The sequence below is a fragment of the Microcebus murinus genome, chromosome 8 (assembly GCF_040939455.1).
Source record: "Microcebus murinus isolate Inina chromosome 8, M.murinus_Inina_mat1.0, whole genome shotgun sequence".
Classification (NCBI taxonomy): domain Eukaryota; kingdom Metazoa; phylum Chordata; class Mammalia; order Primates; family Cheirogaleidae; genus Microcebus; species Microcebus murinus.
The window spans coordinates 46,905,631-46,920,414 of NC_134111.1; the positions used below are offsets into that span (position 1 = coordinate 46,905,631).

The 14,784-nt window shown below is 37.2% G+C and overlaps 1 protein-coding gene across 4 annotated transcripts in view; it reads left to right on the forward strand.

The window, feature by feature from the left end:
- B3GALT1 (beta-1,3-galactosyltransferase 1) overlaps window positions 1-14,784 on the forward strand; it is a 492,457-nt gene that overhangs the window by 364,947 nt on the left and 112,726 nt on the right. Inside the window, exon 3 of one of the 4 annotated variants that reach the window (XR_012920561.1) lies at window positions 7,320-14,240. The exons of 1 other annotated variant lie outside the window; for it this stretch is intronic. The gene's annotated coding sequence lies outside the window, so the exon portion shown is untranslated. Of the gene's footprint in view, window positions 1-108; window positions 14,241-14,784 lie in introns of those variants that run through there. 2 more of the 4 variants (XM_076005628.1, XM_020288406.2) reach the window with 2 other exon arrangements.

Consider the following 14,784-nt stretch of genomic DNA (forward strand, 5'->3'; position numbering starts at 1 on the left):
CCCCTTTCTCTGTACCAGGTAACAGGCAATTAAATCAGAGTGATTTGCTTCAGGCCAAAAGCTCATTGACTAGCATCCTTTTTTTTTTTTTTTTTTTTTTTAGCTTACAGATACCATTAATTCCACGGAGCCCTATAGCCAGAATGAAGGAAAGTTTTGCAAGTGATGGATTTAAGCTTTGTCCTTTGGAAGCTAGATGTAATTATCTCCATCAGATTTTGTTCACTTTTAGAGCATTTTCTAGTTTCATTTAATCTGCAGTCCACTCTAATTTCAAAATTCCAAGGCATAGAGAACTAACTCTGGGTTAAGTACCTACTTGACAAGCCAGCTAGTCAGATAACACAGGATAATTGCTTCCTCGCAAGATCCTTAGTTTAATTACAAACAGGGTAATATGCACTGGTTCCTGGGATTAGAAAGAAAATACCTTGGGGAGGAGCATCTTTTAGCCTACCACAACCCATCCTATGGTCCCAAAAGATTCATGTCTATTCCATATGCAAACACATTCACCCCATTCCAGTATTCCCCTAAATCTCTACCCTTTACAGAATCAATTCAAAATTTATCCAAATCTCATCTAAAATTTTGTCATCATCTGAGAATTCCCAAATGATTTCAATTTATCATCTAAATCAGGTATGTTTGAGACTCAGTATATTCCTAGGGAAGAATTCCTCTCCTTGTTGCTTCTTATAACACAGGCTCTTTATGGTGATATCTTCCCATTTCAAGATGATACTAAAAATTTGAAGCCAATCAAAGAGCTCCAAAGTCCTCATGGGCACTTGTTATTTGGCTAGGTTCAGTTTTGTTTTTGTTTTTTCTGCTTAATTATATTACAAATGGATGAAAGTTAAACAGCTTCTCTTGAAAGTCAGCCAGAATCTTTCAATATGTTGGTGCATGAGTAAGAGTTCTTTATGGTATATGAATCAGTCACACTTGCTTCTTCTGGTTTGAAAATCCTATAATCTATTCCTGGAGATTAGGCTATTTCTAGTGCCTTTCCTCCTTGCATTCTTTGCCTTGTAACAGTTACAATCTTCTGACACACAACATCTTTCATGTCAACATGGCATCAAAGTGTGGTTTAAAACAAATTGACAATTAAAGTGACAATTAAAAATACAAACATGAAAATTCAAGATACATGGTTGTACCATTATAATAACTGAACTGAGATGACACACATATAAACAGAAACCTTTTTTTTTTACACACAGCTACATTTGCTCACATACGCAACATCTTATGTCACAACTTATTGATCTGCTTAGTAACTGTTAAATTGTTTGGGGGTTGGTTGTGAGACATTTCTCAATTTCAAAAATGTTAAAAAGCAAACCATGTGTATTGCAGACTTACGATAATGTGGGATTTCCATGTAATTAAATATTCTCTCACATGTCTTTTTAATGGCTGCGTATTTTTTACTTGTATACAACCAACCTTTTTTTTATTAAACTAGGTTGTTTTCAATATTTCTCCAATTTAGGTTTGCAACATATACCTTTGTAGTGAAGTGGAGTTAAGATATTTTAACATTTATTCCAGAAAGCATCTTAATAGGAATTAAGATATTCTGGATTAATATGCAAATGGACGGATCATTTTTTAAATTTCAGTTTCTGATTTGTTTTCTTCTTAGCCCTTGTTTCATCTTGCCATTATATTCTTTATTTGAATAAATTGACCGGGTAGGCCATGAACTCATTATCAGCCATTAAACACTTCTGTATACATTTGTTTGTTAAATGTGTTCCCATGCATTGGAAAGCCCTGAGGAAGAAGGCTTAGCCCTTTTGAACTGTGTGGGAGGAGGGATGCAGGGGAGAGACCTGGACCTTGAAGGGGGTATCAGGGAAAGGCAGCCCTGCCTAGTCTGGGAGTCACCCAGGAATCATTAGGGGACGAGTTTGCTGAATGGGCAGGTGAGGAAGGTGCTAACAAGAATGATGGAGGATGCTGGAAGGCAAACGTTGCCTAATTCTTAATTTAGCACATTCATCACTACCCTTCCTCTACTGAGAAAAGGTGGGTGCACATAGTGAACACTAGGATGATGTGAGCAAATTAGGGGAGAGCTGTGAGACAATGGAGGAGCATGTAGGCCCCTGAAGCACCAGCTCAGAGGCTAATTGTCATGGAAGGAAGGTGACAGCCTGGAACCTACAGTGTCACACCTCACCAGGGTTTGCAGTGGGACCTTCTGCTGAGAGTAAAACTTGTCAGTTCTGTATATTTCTTCCTGTTCCTATTATTTAAGACTTTTATAACATGTAAACCTTTATAAGTAAAGTCTGGGTTTACTCTTCAGTCTGTTTCCCTGTCAAACTTTCTGATTCATTTCTATCAATCATCATATCCGTTCTATTCATCCTTTCTAATGTATTCCCAGTGGTCTCCTCTTTCCCACCCCCTTTCTGTACACTTAGGCTCAAAATAAATTCAAGCAGAACCAAAAGAGTCATGTACAGAGGTGATGTGGCCAAAATCCCTTTGGTAACAGCGTGAAAAGAGCTGAGGGGCATTCTGCTGACCTGCCAGGCTGCAGGCGGTGGCTGGGCCTCCCCAGGTCTTCCTCCTCCAATTAGACCCATTTCTCTTTCATAGGCAGAATTCCGGAGGGAATAAGTGTGCGTGTGTAGTAGATGAGGCCCCCTGGCCTTACGGCTGACCTGCAGTGCCCAGAAGGGTGCTCAGCAAGCATTGTTCCAGCTCCAAAAGAAAGAAAAGGAGCCCATTGTCTCTTTATAAAAGCCTAAAATAGAACTGCCCTTTTAAATGCCAGGCAACATTGTAAATGCGCCAATCTATTTTCTGACTTACTATAACCACTGGGTCGTGTATCCACAATGTTGCTCTCTAGGTTTCTCTGAATCTATTTCATAGTCCCTTCTTCATGTATAGCAAGTTACATTTTTTTTCAAGGTTGAATTGCATTTCATTTTGGGGGTGGAGGATGGTTTAAAAACTAACTTCAGTGACGTGCATCTCAATTCTTAATGGTGTCTGCAACGACTCCCAAATTAGAAAGCTCTTCAAACTTCACTAGCAAAGTGTTGTTTTCTTGATTTTTCCAAATCTTCTTGATGTGCTGACATTATAACTAATATTTGTATAGTGTTTTACAGTTTACAAAATACTTTCAAACCCGTCATCTCCTGAGAGTCGCTATTATTAGGAACTCTCCTTATCTAGGCAGACGGGCGTGGAAATATTAACTGTTTTGTCAAAGGCTACACAGCTCCTAACAGAGTTGAGAGTGAAGCAGTCTCCTGGCCGCAAACCCCATGGACTGGTTACCTCCCAGTGCTGTCCATGTAATTCTACATAAGAAATTATGGATAGCAAATATAATAATTATTATTATTTAATAGGAAAGAGAATAAATCTCAATATCTAGAAAGATGTTTTGACCATAGATTTTGGTGAGAAATATTTTTTCATGTTTCTGTCAACAGGAAAACCATACACACAAAATCAGTGGCAGGTACTTTTAAAGATATTAATAGCTAACATTTGTTGAGTATTTTCAATGTGCCAAACTCCATATGACTTCCCAAAACTATTAATATTTTAATTAATCCAAAGAACAGACCTGTGATAGAAGTTTCATCTTCATTTTGTTATGAGCACCTGTTATGTGAGCCAGACTCCATATTTCTCTATACATTTACTTTGTAAAAGCTCTATCTCCTTTGCACCCCCATGATAGTGAAAATGTAAGACTAAGCAGACACATCTTCTTCTGTCCTATATTTGATCACTTTTCTTACCATGCGGAGTCAGGATGACTCTCTTTTAGCCTGGTGTTATCTGTAACTGCAGCATCTTTGGTTTTACAACATTACTACCACTCTTATCTTTTCCCAATGCCTTTTCATTCAAAATGACAGAATTCATTTGATTATTTTCTAGGGCTGTTTGAGCATACCCTCTCTGTGCATGAAAGAAACCAGATTTCACTGCAGACATCTCTGATTTATATGACATAATTTAAAATGAAAAGCTTCCATCTCAATATGCCCTCTTTTTCCTGCCCCACCTTCTGTTCTGCTGATAGACAGGGTCATGGGCTCACCCCTCAGAGTCAGAGCAGTAGTGTTTGCCGGTTCTCTTTCTCCAAGAGTTTGTTTTCCCAATTCCTAGGCCCTTAGAACTTACCCTATAAACTTTTACTCTGCTTTTGACCTGTGATGATTTTGTGGAACGCTTTTGTTAAGCTGGGCTGTGCTAACTTGGAAGGGTGGTGTTTTATACACAATGTTGCAACATACAGTTCTACACAAATATGGCCAAGAACAAAAACTCTTTAAGCCCAATGTCAAACCTGATGCCATTGTGATAAAACAAATGCACAATGCCGTTAATTGGAACAGACGTTTTATGATCTGAATTAATTCTGTAAACTCAGTCCACACAGCCAATGTAGTGAACATCAGAATACATTAAGAGGCATAAAATTGTAAATTGGACATGTGGATAAGCTATATTGATATTGTAAAATATTATGATAAGACTTCTTGTCAAGTCTCCTCATTTGAGGGCACCACATTAAAAAAAAAACAGAGTTGTGAGTAGTACTGACGTCATTAAAAGTTGAACCTATTTAGATTCACAGTGCTCACTACAGACAATTGCATTTTTAAACATTCAGCAGATGGCCAGAATTAGGTCCTGGTGAGCCTTTTCCACAGCAGTGGAGCCGACATGCAGTAGGATATACTACTGGCAAGGATTTAATTTCACCTGGAAATAAGCTAGCAAGATAGAAACTGTTGAATCTAATAGTGGCGTGGCTGTAACTTCAGCGGAACAACTGCCTCCATGATAAGTCTCCACTGTCTCTGTGCAGGACTAAAACGATGGCCAGTTTGGTGGGAAATCTATAACTGAATAGGGTCAGGGTAAGGGGGCAGAAAAGGGAGTCGAATGAATCTGCTGAATCGGTTATTTACTTTGTATAAGCAAAACAAAAAGTTCTTCAATGGAAGGTGTTTTCCTTATACGTGGAGTATTGGTACTTTGTTGACATAACAATACTCTATCACAGTCCTACAGCAAAGACAATTAAATAGAAGGAAAAAGAAGGACAAAGAATATTTTTTGAACACTTATGAAGATTATGCTATGTTAATAGCCAACACTTTTTGAGTGTTTATTGTATATCAGAGATGGCACAAACTCTTTAAACATGTTACCTTTTTTAATCCTCACCACATCCCGTGAGACAGATACTGTTCTTATTCCCATTTTACACCTGAATAAATAAGGCAAATGGAGGTCACACAGTTGGTAAGTGGCAGCTGGGCTGAGAAGAATCTGCTGAATCTAGCCGTAAGAGGGTTATCTGTGAGCCCTATGAGGGCATTTTTAGCTATTGGGTAGGAGTGGGAGGAGAAGCCAATTTTCCTACTATTATAGCAGGATATCTAGAGGCAGGGCCATGAGGGGAGCTTACGGACACCTGCACATTCCGTGACATGAATAACGCCCTAGATGTTTCTCATCCAGACTGTGTGGTTCCAAGGTGCTCTTAACGATTGTAGTGCCTCCTTCTTGGTGCCTTAGTTATTTCCCTAGTTCCTAACTTTCTGAAACCAATTCAGTTGAATACAGTTTGGTGGCCACAACAATCCTGTAAGACATGCTATCTCTATTTTACAGGCTAGCAGCAGAGGCACAGAGAGATTGCAAAGGACTTGCAAGTCAGTGTGAGAACTCAGTAACAACATTCTGTTATTGAACTTAATGTGGAACTTAACATTCTTTGACAGCCATTAATCCTTGGCTCAGGTTTCCACAAACAAGGCTGATGAGGATGCTTCATCATGTCTCTGATGGTCTTGAGAAGAAGTTCTGTGGCGATTGACAAGATCCATGATGCACTGTCATCCCCCCAGTACGCTGTGCAATGGCCAAGACTGTGGTGATATTATGACTAAGTTCATTTGAAAGTGCTAAGCATTTTGCCATGAGCTATCTGATATTACTCAGCTTTCAAGCCAGGAAAGTAAGAAGTAGAAAGTTTAAGTTCAAGGTCATAGAGTAAGTTAGAGGATCCCAAGCTGTTCAATCCCTAAGCAATATGTCATTCCCCCTGCACACAGGCAGGATGTTGAACTAGTGGGTTTATTGACATCTGAGAGTCATATTTACCAGTCTATAAAAAAAATATTGGTTGCTATAAAAATTTAGAAACAGGAGTCCAGGGAATGTTCTGCAGTAGAAACTCCCTCGTGATATGTTTTAGAGCAAATCAGTAAGGAAGTAAATGTATGTTGGCCCAGCCACTATTCAACCACACCAGGATGTAAAAGAAAATAAAAAGTAGCAGTGGTCTTGGATCTCATTTCCCACCAGTTTATAAGTTTGTTTGCTTGCTACTGTAACATCAAGTTAAAGCAATCCAAGCCATTTTTGCTCTAAGGCCATAGCAACTTTTCCATGGTGCGGTGGACATGGCCTGAATAAGTGGAAACATAGAGATTTCCCAGACAGCAAAAAACAAATGATACGAGTGAGAGTCCCATGCACCATGTGAGTCTTTGGCTGTGAAATCAGCACCATGATCCATTTGTTCCTGAGGACATCATAAGATGTGCAGGGAGTCCCAACGGCCATGACAGCCACTTTTAAAAATAGAGGACTGAGAATAAGTTACAAAACAGTCTCTTTTATAATTTCCTTCTCTCTAACAATCCTATTCCCCAAATAACATTTCTAGACCCCTTTTCTATTAAATCAAGTGGATAATGTGAAGAGGAGACAGAGAGACATGCTCAAAGTCAGTTAACTTCTTTTCATCATATTGTCTCTGCATCTTTTATCCTTCTGATTTTTCTTTTATCTTTTTCCATACATCTTTCTTTGCTTGATTTCCAAATACCTCATTGCTATTTTTCTGCTCCCTGCTCTCATTTTTAATATATTCAGTCTTTCATTTTTCTTCCCTTTCTGCCTATGCTACCATCATTTTGTCACTCTCTGTTCAAGTAACTGGATTTGCACATAGTTTTATATTTTTAAACAATCACTCCAACAATGTTCCAACTGTCTCTGGGGGAAGGAATACAATTGTAAATATAAATCAGCCTGAGCCAAGTGAAAGCATGCTCAAGCAAAGCATTAAATCCCCCCTTCTGATTTCCACAACCAACTGAGAAATAGCTTAGGTCAGCTAGACAGAATGTGGCAAAGGTGAAAAATGATAGTGTGAAGAGCCCGGGGTTATATCAAATTTTGCTTTTTTATTACTTTGGGCTTGCCAATAAATTCTAGGAGCCATCCTTTTTTAATATATTTCCTAGGTCTCTGCTAACTCCAGCATTTGGCAGATGAAATTCCACCAGACTGTTTAGAGAACTCCTGCTCCTACAGCAGCTAAACATCTCAATGGGCCAACCGCGGAGCAAGAGCACGGAGTGTGAGAATTCCAATCTATTTCTACCCTTGACTTGCCTGCTTATGTTTCAGGGACTGCTTATGTTTGATAATGTGTAGAATAACATTTGGGAAACATTTTCACTAGCTCAAAGCTAGTTGTCCAAAAATAGAGAAACTAATGCAACTCTCCTACATATATTCCTACGGATACAGATATATATGGATATAGATTTATGTCAGTAAAGAATGGAAAAGGGGCTGAGGATAGGAAGGAAAAAAAAATGCATGATGATTCATCAAACTTCTACTGTGTCCCAAGTGCTGTAGATACGCTATCTCCTTTAATCTTATAATTATCCAGTGAGGTACCTACGAATATACTTTTTAGGAAGATAGGAAAATGAAGATGCAAGGTGACTAAGTAACTTGCCAATGGTCACCTAGTAAGTAGTAGAGTTATCTATGAATGAATCCATATGATGAACAAGGAGAAAGAAGGGCACAATTTATTGATCCAGACCCTTTAGTAAGTATTTCATATACATTATCTCACTTACAGAGACTCTCTGAAGTAATACTATTACCTCTAAATTTGTCCAAGTCATGGAGCTAGTGGGTAGAAGCTTCAGAATTTGAGCCACAGCCAAGTGACTTCGGATTCTATAGTGCCAACCCCCAATACATATATTTCACTATATAATCAGGTCTCTTGAGACATTTAAAATAGAAATTCAATATCAAAACTATAAATTAGTACCATATTTAAGAAAAATGATATGAGTCCTTTCTGTTTCATTCAAAATATGAATAGCATGCCAATATAGCCCAAATATTGAAGAGTTATGTCAAAAGACAATTCAGGGGATGGGTATATTCACACCTAATGGGTGCAGTGCACACCGTCTGAGGGATGGACATGCTTGAAGCTCTGACTCAGGTGGGGCCAAGGCAATATATATAAGCTAAACATTTGTATACCTGTAATATGCTGAAATTTAAAAATTAAAAAAAAAATTCAGCATGTCCAGAAAGTGTTTATGAACATCTTGTCATCACTGCAGTACATGTAGGACTCCTTCTTTAGAATGCATTAGGGGTTCAGGGTAGTGATGGATAGGAAGAGGAGAGAGTGGTCTTAAAATTGCAAGGTCAGCACATCCAGTTAAACTCTATCACCCATGTAAAATAAGATTGTTATTGAACCGGATTAATAAATTTAAAAGATTGCAAGAACTCAGCTAGAATAAATCCCAGATGTTAAGACTCCCAACAGAATTAAACCAGTGAATTCATTCTAATAAATCCCTTTTACAGCATTAAAGCAATTAATGATGTCTATTTCCTTTGTTGAAACTACCCTTCCAAGCAATGCAGATTAAAAACTATATTTTTCCTAATAATTATTTTTCTCTTTAACTCTTTATATCTTCTTGTCTCTCACAATATTGATTGTGAGGAGGTGAAAAAATGTATGGACTTACAGGAGCTTATAGTCATTGGGTATTTACTTTGTGTGAGACATTGTACTAAGTATTTTACTTGCAGTACTATTTAAACTCTATTAAACAGATGGGGAAACTGTGGATTAATAAGATTAATTTTCCTGTAATGTGTAACTAAAAAAAGTTTGGCTTCACACCCAGGTATTTGTTTCCAACTACAAAGCCTGAACTCTTACTCAACATTCATTGAATTCGTAGCCGATCAAATGATTATGTTCAAAAGGTATAGATTAATACATCATTTCCAGCATCAAAGGGCCATATATTGTGTTGAATTCTGAATCATGTAGCTTAAAAAATATATAGGTAAATTGGACTGTGCTCAGAAAATAGCAACTTAAAGGGTGAAGGGCCCCCACAACCACTTCAGTTGAAGAGGGGTGTTAGGGGCCAGCAACATTTAGCTTGGAGAAGAGAAAGCTCAGTACAGCCCTGCCTTCAGATACTTGAAGAGCTGCCCTGAATAAAGGCGGTGAAATGAGCCAGTGAGTGGAGGGGCCTGGAAGAGACCATCTCCAAGATTCTTTGTCAGTCTGTGATTCTATGATATGTTCCTTATAAATCCAAGGAGTGGAGCCAGTGGAAGTAAGTGTTAGCTGGACATGAGAAAGAATTTTCTACCAGAGTAAGCTGATGGTGGCAGTTGTGCCTCATTCTTAACTCATCAGTGGAGTTTCTAGCATAGTCCAGAAAAACACTTGGCAGGAATTTGGGGAAGGAAATTTAAATATAGAATGATGGATTAAACCAGATGCCATTCCTGGCCCTGAGAGCCATGCATTGACATGTAAATACTCCATGATGACAAACCTCCAAGACAGTTTGTTAAGATTCCCCAGAGCCTGAGATCCATGTTTCCTCGGCTCATCTCAAGAAGCCTCTGGTAGAAAAGGAGGACTAGAGAGAAGAATTTATAAAGACAATAGCATCAGCTCTGAGTTCTAAAATGACATGGATAGAGTTGTAAGAAAATCCATGTAAGAACTAATGAGATAACTCATAAGGAAATGTTTTGAAAAGAACCAAACTCCATTGATGTTATAGGGAATATAAAAAATAATAACAAATTAGAGAGGCAACAGTCCTAACTGATAGGAAATCTCTCTTGGTTAAAGACCATTGTGCAACTATATATGGAATAGGTCAGTGAGTGAAAACTTTAAATTAATTGAAAGATAAAATTCATTTTTAAAATGCAGTAAAATCAGTCTTAAGACCGAACAGAATGAGAATGATAGGACTCACTCAGAAAATACCATGAAGATAGAGTCAATTTCATCTTTAGCTTTTATCAAATGATATTTTCCTAAAGACGAACACAAATTGTTGCTAGATGTCACCACAGTGGTGTTTCTTTTACATGTTTTTTTCCACTTTTAGATCTCAAATACCCCTAATATCTTCTGTGTGAAACACATGCACATGGATACACAAGCAAAAAAGGATAGTATAAGATCCCTCTCAGACAGGCAGGGTTACAATTCAAAACTCTTAAAAAAGAGATTTTAAATAACACCTGAAGATTTCTTAACCTCTCAGAATAGCTTGAAGTTTCAGAGAAAAGTCAAATCCTCCATTCTGACTGTCCCATTGTGCGTGCACTTTCTAGTGTGGGACCAACTCTTATCTATATTCGAAAACAAAAAAGAATTGCACTTTGAACTCCACATATCCTGGATATCTTCCATTTCCTAACATACATTATCTTTCCATATTTCCCTTGATAGCTCTGGGGCTGAAATGCACAACTCGTAAGACGGTTTTACACACAGTCCTTCTTTTATAGTGATACTTGAAATATTCTGTGTCCCAAGACTACCCTACATTTCAGCTTCATGGTCAATTTCAGTCCAGATTCCACTCCGCCTGCCCCTCTCCTCCACATTGTTGATACCCTTTCATCCGCTTCAGCTATAAGAATTGGGGTTGTGTGACGAAAGATAAATTGGCTGTGATTCTAAACTGCACCCTATCTAATGTGCAGATTTTTAAATTAAATTGTTATTTCTAACTTTTTTCCAAACAACTGTAATTTCTAAATTTATGACTCACATAGAGCTCTCCTGAAACTTTCAGGATAGCTTAGGGTAGTGATGAAAAGTTTAATCCCTAAGATGAAAGATCAGAAGCTTATCCATAAGATGTAGTAGCTCCCTTGGTCCAAAGAAGGAGAGGATGGGGGAGGATGAGAGAGCTGGGAATCCAGAAACATTTGCTCATGGTACCAAGGCCGACGACGCTTCCTGAAGGCAGCTGTCAATAGGACCATGGTCCTATTTCTCATATTTGGAAAGATATGGGAAAATCACTTGTGTTCCCTTCAACCACATGTTTTCTATGTATTTAGCATTTTTCTCCCCTCTTTCTGATTCTAGCCTGTTTTATATTCTCCATAGTGCTTTTCTCTACCTAACATACTATATATTTATGTATTTATTATCAACCTCCATATCACTAGATTATAAACGCTCCATAATTCCAAAGATTAGCCTATTGCAGAAGTTCAATAAATATTTGTGAAGTGAAGGAATGAAGAAGTGAATAGTGAAACACAGCCTTTTAAAAATTATAATTCACATTGCTTTAAAAACAATTCTACTGGAGAAACTTATAAAGCAATAAATATGTTTGGTACTACTCAGATTGGGATAAATGGAATGCATTTAATAACCTCTCAGAGGGGTCCACTTTTTGCAAAGTTGAGGTACCTACAGTCTCTCTAATTTCATGCCACAAAGTGAGGCATATATTTTAATATATTAATACAGAATTTTCAGTTCTTTTGCCTGTTTCTTTCCAGAAATGTTAGTACATGCTGCTCTTGAACACCAGTGAAACCACCTTATAATTAGATGTCTTTGACCAAGCTGCCATTCTTAACTTGGATCCAAAATGATACTGACTTTATTTTAATCAGAGTCAAGTGTGGCAAGTAAAACAATATTATTATAAAATGATAATGAATAACTTTTTTTTAGATATTTAACAAATGCATTACAGGAATAGCCCCATGACAAACTGGAATGAAAAGGGCACAGAGTAGAAATATCTTTCCTGGCCACCCCTCTGAATGGTAGCAAGGAACAGATGAGATACATCTTCATGTAAATACCTGGAAAAGTATAATAAAATATTAGCAACATAAATAAACAAATATGCATCTAAAACTGCTCTAGAAATAGTTCATATACATTGGATCATCTTTAGGTTTTGTCCAACATATCTTCAAAAACTCCATTCTAAGTCAAAACCTGCCTATACAACCAACCACACTTTAGTCCTCTGGTGGGCACTCAACTTCCATTCCCACTTCACCTGGGAAACATGCTATTAATAGTTTCCCTTCCATCTCTGCGAGGAGCTCTCTCCTTCCCTGGTTCTAGGTGTCATTAACTCAGTGGTAAGTTCATGACCCAGGACAAGAAGAGAACAGGATTTGGAAAAGAAGCTTCATTCCTCTTCTGAGGATGCTCCTGTAATCGCTCTTCTTCATCTCTCTCTGTGGTGGACAGGGACTTCTGTAGCCTCTGGAGCTCTTGGCAGCCAGTTTGTATCAATATAGGTGAGCTGACACCCCAGAAAGCAGAGTGAAGAGGCAAAAAGAGAGTGGGTGTTTGATGACATTGTTGGGTCTTTGAACCAAGCCTCTCTTAGGAGTCAGTATATCCACTTTGTTGTAAACGTCAATATAAATTAGTTGTTTGGTTACTTGCCACTGAGCACATCCTAACAAATGAAATTCCTTTCTTCAACAAACACCTACTCATCTATTAAGTGTTTAATTATCTTTGGGGATTCAAAGATAATTAAGACATCATTCCTGCCTCAAAGAATTTACAGTCTTATCAGAAAGGCCAAACAGTAAATACCAAAGTGTTGTGGTGATGCAGTGAGAATGGTCCACCACAGATGCAGGAGATAACAGGGTGCATTGTTTAGAGAGTATTTTAAAAATAACAGAAATGACTAAAAGCTAGCCTGCTTTTTATTATCAGCATGCACTGCCAATTCTAAACAATGTCGGTGATCAAATACTCCTCCCTGCCAACGTGGACCATTCCCACTGCCTTTGGACCCCTAACCTTTGCACGCCATTGTTAAGTAACTATTTATGAATAAAACTGAACATCTTTGTACCTTGAAGTTCACCATTACAGAAATAAGCCTTCTCAAGAATGCTGCTCTTTGACCATATTGGGAACCAAAATCTTGATTGCAGCGATAGAGTAGAGCTGCCTAGCTAATACAATGTTGGTAGTAGGGAGCATTTAATTCAGTACTCTAGTTACGCAATTTGGGGACTTACTGAGACTCTATGAAGGTACATAATAGGATAAGGAAAATTATATGCCACAATATATTAATGCTATAAAGTGGGGAGCTGTTATAAACTTCCAATTTGTCATTACTGAGGACCTGATAACATTTCTCAGCCAGGTGTAGCTAAGAAAATAGACTGTAATGACTCCTAATGACTCTAGAAGTTCCTACTAATGCAGCTTAATCTATTAATGCTCTTCTTTGCATCCCATTTCGACTGCCATCTAGTCCTTACTGGAAGGTCACACTTTCCTATATCAGTGCTTTTTACTTTCACATTTTGATGAAATATTTGCTCTAAGTAGCTTTATCCATTGTGAGACAGTTGCTTACCATTACTATTTGCTTGGCTATTTCTACCTGGTGGATACAGCATGTATTTTCCTTCTCCTCTAATCTGCTTCTTACTTTCTTCTCAAAGTTATCTCCTAGAATGAATTCTGTTTTATCATTTCTTTGATATTTATAAGGAAAAAAGGTACATCACATATGTATCCCTAAATGATATACATATCATTTGATTTTCCTTGTTTTTGCACTTTATAAAAGTCACATTGTACTGCGTGCAGTCTTCATGATTTGCTTTCTCTAGGACTATTTTAAGACTTATCCATATATAATTGTTATTATAGCTGTAGTTCACTCATTTCATCACTGTCTAATGTGCCAACATGAATATACCACATTTATTTATCGATACTCCTGCTAATGGATGTTCTACACTTTTTATTATAACAAGCAATACATCTTGTTGCACATGAACAAGAGTTTCTCAGGTGTACACCTAGGAGAGAAATTGCTGGGAGTTAAGTTTATGAAGGTTCAATTTGACAAAACAGTACCAATTTTTTCCTAAAATAATCAAACCAATTTAAACACCCACCAGCATTGAGCCTCAGCAACAGCAGCATTTAGTATTGTCACATTTCTTGTCTTCTTGCCAAATAGGAAAATAGTAAAATGTTTATCATTGTAGTATTAATTGTATATCCCAAATCACTAATGAAATTTTAAAACATTTATATGTTCTATTGTTTCTTTTCTTTTAGGATATGTGTGTTTTTTATCTTTTGCCCATTTTTTCAGTTGAAATGTTTTTATAGTCTAGAACTGTTTCACTTTTCTAGACTTTAAATCAGTTTTGGTAAAAATATGTTTTCCGTTCATTTTGTCTAAATTTCCAGATTATTGCTGTAATTTCTCTGAATAGTTTTGCATTAATTATTAAAATCTGACATCCTCATAGTTATGTTCCCATTTATAGTCCACATTTTTTTAGTGTATGTCTTTTCTCTTTCTCTGTTAAGCAATCTGGCACCATTTTATCTATTTTAATATTTTTTGCAAAGAAACAACTTTGACTTTGTTAACCATCTATTTTAATCTATTAATATTTCTTATTTTGCTTATATTTTAAAGACACCTTTATTATTTCTGTTATTCTATTTTCTTTGGGATTATTCTGTTTTTCTAACTTCTTAATTTGAGGGCTTAGCCACAGATAATAAGGCTGCAAAACTTTGTTGAGTATTATTTCAATATAACGTTATCGTTGTTTAAATATTTT